Source organism: Palaemon carinicauda, chromosome 2 (assembly GCF_036898095.1).
Source record: "Palaemon carinicauda isolate YSFRI2023 chromosome 2, ASM3689809v2, whole genome shotgun sequence".
NCBI classification, from domain to species: domain Eukaryota; kingdom Metazoa; phylum Arthropoda; class Malacostraca; order Decapoda; family Palaemonidae; genus Palaemon; species Palaemon carinicauda.
Genome location: NC_090726.1, coordinates 192949739 through 192957238, shown reverse-complemented (window position 1 = coordinate 192957238; position 7500 = coordinate 192949739). Strand labels below are relative to the sequence as shown.

Here is a 7500-nt window from a genome sequence, read left to right as displayed (position 1 = left end):
TATAAGATTTGGAACAACGTTAAAATATATCTCTCATTTTTTAACTATAGAGAAAGACTCATGTCAGCCTATTCAACATGAAAAACATTCTGCTATTCGTATCAGACCAATACAAAACTTATAATTAGATTGCATTCTAGTTATTAAAGGTTTAAAGGTCACTCATGAATGGCAGAGGCAAGGGTCAGTGACATTGCCCTAGCAAGCAGGACAAAGCTCTAAAGACTGACCATATATTATATGATCATCGCCCAAGCCTCCTCTCCACCCAAGCTAGGACCAAGGAGGGACAGGCAGTGGCTGCTGATGACTCAGCAGATAGACCTATAGGCTCCCTCAAACACCTCAACCTTAGCTCACAAGGATGGTAAGGTTGCAGACACTAAAGGCACTAACGAGTCTGAGCGGGACTCAAACCCCCGACTGACAAACACCAGGCAGAGACGTTACCTATCAGGCCACTATTTAATATATAAATGGTATACGCGACCCGTCAAAAATGGCGGTTAAATATCTATGGATATACACACAAATTCAACCCTTCCCCTTGCCTCAGTACAACACCTCTCACCAGGGTATGACTACTCCCTCTCCCTCTACCTGAAGGTCGGTGAGAGACAGTATTTATGTGTGGTCATGCCGCTGAGCGTGACCGGGAAACACACACACACACACTATATATATATATATATATATATATATATATATATATATATATATATATATATATATGTATGTATATATCTATCTATATATAATATATATATATATATATATATATATATATATATATATATATATATATATATATATATATTAAAACCAGACACTTGATCTTTATCATATAGGGGAGATATACGATATAATGATTCTCTAAAGATTTCCTTATCAGTAAATTCTATCTCTCTGTGTCAAAATAAACTACTTTCACAAAATTAAACAAAATTGCAAAAACAGGACGGGAGCAAAAACAAATGATCTAAGGTTGTCCAAATGTCGTTGCTCTGCTTTCAAAAGTGAAAAAATTAATAAAATAAATCTGAAAAAATATACTAATATATATATATATATATATATATATATATATATATATATATATATATTAGTATATATACGCATACATACATACAGTATAGTGTAATTAGAACAACGAAAACTTTAAAGATAATGGAAATATTTTAATTGACAAAATCATCAATACAAAATTCCAGATAAAGATGTATATATATATATATATATATATATATATATATATATATATATATATATATATATATATATATATATATTCTATTAACAGAGCACTCAAAAATACGAAAATATAGAAATTCTCCAAAATATTGGAAATATCTTCATTTGTCTGACATAAACATCATAATAATTTTCCAGATAAAATGTAAAAATATCGGCTGAGATAATTTAAAAAAACGAAAAACAAGAAAAAAAATAAGCTAAAAAAATACTATCAATGCATGAACGAAAGTACAAGCAAATAAAGTAGGCCTAACTGAATAACAGTTAACTAGCCAATCGAAATATACTGTTTAATTAATAAATAAACTTTACGGGTCTTCTATTTCTGCATTAGAAAGCTATAGTGAATTCCACCTTAAGTTAACAAGAAAGTAATTGAAAAAAAGGGTCTATTCATTTAAAAAAAAAAAAAAAAAAAGTTCCTCAAACAGAAAAAAAAAAAGTTGACCGTCAATATCGGATGAAAGGCCGCTACTTTTCCTTCATGCCTATCACATAACACCACATGTTCACTTTCGTCGTTGTGCAATACACAGTAATGAGACTAGAGAAATCCATTCGATTGCAGCACACGGGGTCCCTAGACCGATGGACGGTCCTAGTACGAGACTATTAATGGGGGGGGGGGGAGGGGACGCTACCTTTAATTTCCCTAAATGGAGAAAACCTACTTATAATTTCCCTAAATGTTGGAAAAGGTTGCCATCAAGCTAGTGAGCTTGGGGTATTTGAGGTAAATTTGCTCCTGTTATTATTTGCCCAAAATACTTTCCCTTTTCATCAGCCAGGTAATCTCGTGATTTTCGATACTCATCGTTAAATCTTTGGTCAACAGATGGCGTTGGAGAGATGAAATCATAGATGCAGTTTAACTTCAATTTGCTGGTTTTTAATCAAATTTCGATTCTCAAATTTGCGGGTTCATAGGCCCGCGTCCTCTGGGAGAGAGAGAGAGAGAGAGAGAGAGAGAGAGAGAGAGAGAGAGAGAGAGAAGGGTTAAGTAAACTCAATAAAAGATGTGGTTCAAACTCAGCTTCGAATTATAGCAAATCTACGTTGTATTAAACTGAGGAAGTCTGTGATAACTGAGGATGAGATCTTAATGAAAAGTAAATTTGGGAAAAAAAGCCCACTAACTTTCTAAAATATTTACCGTAATTACGGTCAACACTTACACATATGCACGTGATGTGTGTAGATTTGTAGTGCTTTCTTCACGAAGTACAGTCTCGGGTTTATAGATGTTCAAAATTACGAATTTGCAGATGTGTAAAGGCATGCAAGCGAATGACACACACACACACATAAAGGAAATTTACATTCATGAAACTATGAGTAAGAAAACATAAAGCAACTATACAGTAAAAAGATAGAAATTACGCCTTGAGAATATACTTTGTCATAAATGCAATTCGAACAGACTTTTATTAATGAATCGTAGCCACAAACATCTTGAAAATTACACATACGATAATATCCATAAATGACAGGAAATTATACGATGTCCCAGGGTCCGCCCATGTTGTCCCAGACTTCTTTTTATAAAAAATAAACACATGATTGAATCTTCTTTCTGAAGGAACTTGGCTCTGACGGTCTAGCTCAACCCTATGTTATGTGAAGTGTTTATATTGGTTGTCAAAATAACAGAAAAGGCTAGACCAGATCCCATTCAACTATAGGCTATAAAATATATTTATCTTTATTTAGGCCTATAATTTTAAATGCTGTATAAGTTCACATCTATGTTTTTTTAAATAGAATAACTACGAAAATTATTATTATTAGCTAAGCCACAACCCTAGTAAGAAAAGCAGGATGCTATAAGCCCAAGTGCTCCAACAGGGAAAATAACCCAGTGAAGAAAGAATGTAAATAAAATATTTTACGAACAGTAACATCCTTAAAATAAATCTCTCATAATATAAATCATAAAAACTAAAAAAAGAAAAAAAAAGATTACGAGATACATGATAGAAAAACAAAAGTTATGAGATAAGTTTTTTTTTTTGAGGGGGGGGGGGCTTTCAAATTCAGAGCAGAAATTCCAAGTCTCGGATTGATTTGTAAACCTTAAGTACTTTCAGTGGAACTTCAAAGACCGTTACAATTGTTTTTCCACCTTTCTAACGTCACTGCCAAGAGTGGAATTTTAAGGCCTAATATCATCGATCTTATATGATTATTCTTTTCAGGTTTTTTACATAAACAGAATACAAGATTTGAAACACAACAAAATCGTGATGCGTCAACACACACACGCACACAATGCAACACTATATTTTGTTCAAACAAACATTGAATAGATTGATTTTATGGCTCATATTTTGAATTTACAATTGGGACATACAACCAAGCGCTTGGGTCTGGGAGGCCATTCAGTGCCATGAAACCTAGCTTTTACACCATGAGTTTAATGTTAAGCTATACAGAAAGAGAGAAGAGAGAAAATAAATATGAAACGGAGGTACAAAAAGGTTGGCGCACACGGTCTAATATACCTAGACCGTGGGTGCAAGTAGAAACCGAGGGAGTCATAAAATAATGATAAAAACAAGATTGGAAAGGAAAAGAGCCGCAAATGATTAACACGAATGCAAAAGACGTTGGAATCAAAGTGTAAAATGCTTAGACCTTTTGAAGTCAGATAACATTAAAAATCAAATTACAATCAAAATACCACTTCCAAGTCTTAACAGTAATGTTAACAGCACGTCATGATGTTAAGCCAAAAACATTCATTCAAATATATTATGAATTTTAAGAATTGTAATTGTATATTTCTAATACAAAAAATAGTTACGCTGGTCTTTTCAGGGTGTGTTTCGGTACACAGCAGGGTAAATTATAAAACTAACCATTATAACGTATCAAAACAACTTGAATCGCTATTAAAAGAAGAAAACAATCTAAAAACAATCGAGAGAAAATACCGTAAAACGAGAAAAGTACTCGATTCTCTGTAAAAGACGAAAAAGCAGAAAAAGCGTTACAGTGGCGTCCTCCAATGCGACACAAGGCCGCGCGCATGATTTGTCTAGCAAGATCTGGCAACTCCCGCCCAAAACTTTCTCTTCCCCACAAGAAAACGAGAGAAAAAAGTTATTACTTTCCTTTAAAATTAACTACAGTCATTTAAGAACTGAACACCTAAGGTGTGCTGAAACTTGTGCACCAAGAAAATTTGCTGTATTTAGTTACTTCTAAGAGGTAGAGCAAACTTAAGATGAAAAATAAACACGAAACAATGCAAGAGGCAAGATCAAGTCAACTTTCACTCCACTCCGCCCAAAACACACATGGCGTACACCCTTCTACACACATACACACACACACACACGAGAGCACCTTTACATTGCGATGAACTGGTTGGTAAACTGGAAAAAAAGAATGGAGGTTTATTTACACTTTTGTTCTCTTGGAAAATACCAGGACGTTTAAATGATGACATCACGTTTAACTCGAAGATTAGAAACCGCACCGAGCTAATATATATATATATATATATATATATATATATATATATATATATATATATATATATATATATATATATATATCATAAATAAGTGCACACGACCCGTCAAAAAGATGGCTAAATATCTATAGATGATATAGATATGCAAACAGATTCAACCCTCCACACTTTCATAAGTACAACACGGCAGTTTGTGGGAGATTGTGGTTTCCGAGTGTATCTCTCGGGGTACCCCAATTAACTAGGGTGTGACTACTCCCTCTCCATCCCCTAGCCAAGGAACAGGGAGAGATCGAGTATTATTATCATTATTATCTAAGCCACAACGCTAGCTGCAAAAGCAAGATCCTATAAGCCCAAGGACTCCAACAGGGAAAAATAGCCCAGTGAGGAAAGGAAACAAGGAAATAAACTACTATGCAAAACGAGTAGTGAACAATTAAAATATATCACTTTAAGCACAGTAACATTAAAATACATGATTCATATATGAAATATAAAACTTTAAAACATACAAGAGGAAGAGAAATAAGATAGAACAGTATGCCCGAGTGTACCTTCAAACAAAAAAGCATAAGAAGCAATAGGGTCTGCCCTATTCTTTCCATCCCCAACTGTAGGCCTACTTCGTTCTTGTTATTTCCTTGTCCCCACTCTTTCTCTCACACCCTTCCCTAACCCCTACATAATCCAGCCTTTATCGGTTGTGGTGGCTGATGTGGTAACGTCCCTGACTGGTTAACGCCAGACTGGGGTTCGAGTCCCGCTCAAACACACCAGTTCCTTTGGTCACTGTAACCTCACCATCCTTGTGAGCTAAGGATGGGGGGGGGGGGGGTTTGTGGGAGGCTATAGGTCTATCTGCTGGGTCATCAGCAGCCATTGCCTGGCCCTCCTTGGTCCTAGCTTGGCCGCTAATCATATATAATATGGTTAGGCTTTAGGGCATTGTCCTGCTTGATGGGGCAATGTCACTGTCACGTGCCTCTGCCATTCATGAGTAGCCTTTAAACCTTTACGAAATTAAATAAACTTAACATCACATATACTATGCAATGAGATCCCAACTCTAGATATAATAAACTCCTAGACCAGTATTCCACACCTCAAAATTCAGTGGAAACTCATTTAAAACCTTCAGGTGGCATTTTGAGAATTGATGCTCAACCAAAGGCTTACGGCCATATGCGTTAATTCCATATAAGAATTTGCTTATCTAATTAAATTCTACGTTCTGAAGATTTTATCATAACCCACTAAAACTTATATAAAAAAAAAAAATAACGTTTACTTTTCCGGAGTACGGTGAAAGTGAAAATCAGCGATGTAATATAACTTTTGATTATTGGAAACAGTAATGTTTCCCTCAATTTCAGTGAAATGATTCGAATCGTGACAATAGTAAATAGTCCAACTTCCTTCGTGGAAGCAATTCAATAAACATAAGATCATGACCCCAATAAACATATCACATTAACGACAAAGTCAGTCCAAAGTTGAAAAATCCTCAGTAACGCATAATTACTATTATTATTATTGTAGTTAGTAGTAGTAGTAATAGTAGTAGTAGTAGTAGTAGTAGTAGTAGCTAAGCTGCAATACAGCAGGACATATAATGAGAATGACACATAAAAGATGGACATTAAGAGTAACAGAATGGGTCCCTAGAAATTGAAAAAGAAGCAGGGGTAAGGATGAGAAGACGATGGATTGACAGACTAAGAAAGTTTGCGGGTGTGAACTAGCATAGAAAGACCATAGTCTCAAGTGGAAGGACATGTCTAAGGCCTTTGTTCTGCAGTGGAATAATAACAGCTGTTGATGATGAAGCTACAAACATAGTTGGAAAAGCAGGATGTTATACTTATGCCCAAGGGCTCCAGCAGAGAAAAATAGCCCAGTGAGGAAAGGAAACATAAAAAAAAGAACTAGTCGCGTGGAGTTGCTTGGCCAAGACACGATTACTATAGGTGTGTAACCGTCTTACCTGTGCTCTCACCGTCCATGACACCGAGTAGGCCTAATGCCTCGGGTGTATTCATTATTACTATTACTTGCTAAGCTATAACTCTAGTTGGAAAAGCAAGATGCTATAAGCCCAGGGGCCCCAACAGGGAAATTAACCAAGTGAGGAAAGGAAACAGGAAAACAAAATTTCAAGAACAGTAACAACATTAATATAAATAATTCCTATATAAACTATAAAAACTTTAAAAAAAAAAAAGAGAGAAATTAGATAGATTAGTGTGCCCGAGTGTACCTTTAAGCAAGAGAACTCTAACCCAAGACAGTGGGAGAACATGGTACAGAGGCTATGGCACTACCCAAGACTAAAGAACAATGGTTTGATTTTAGAGTGTACTTCTCCTAAAAGAGCTGCTTTCCATAGCTAAAGAGTTTCTTCTACCTTTACCAAGAGGAAAGTAGCCACTAAACAATTACAGTGCAGTAGTTAACCCCTTAGGTGAAGAAAAATTGATTGGTAATTTCAGTGTTGTTAGGTGTATGAGCACAGAGGAGAATCTGTAAAGAATAGACCAGACTATTCAGTGTATGTGTAGGCAAAAGGAAAGTGAACCGTAACCAGAGAGAAGAGTCTAATGTAGTAAAGTCTGGCCAGTCAAGGGACCTCATAACTCTAGCAGTAGTATCTCAACGGGTGGCTGAAGCCCTGGCCAACCTACTACCTCATTACTGCTAACTGACTAGAGATCATTGCCTTGTATTAATCCCATACAAAGATATGGCTTTTTATTCCTAATAATCTA

The 7500-nt window shown here is 35.5% G+C and overlaps 1 protein-coding gene across 1 annotated transcript in view; it reads right to left on the bottom strand.

Moving 5' to 3' along the window:
* The window catches only part of LOC137629084 (uncharacterized), a 293593-nt gene that overhangs the window by 272478 nt on the left and 13615 nt on the right, over positions 1–7500 (bottom strand). The gene's annotated exons all lie outside the window — the stretch shown is intronic.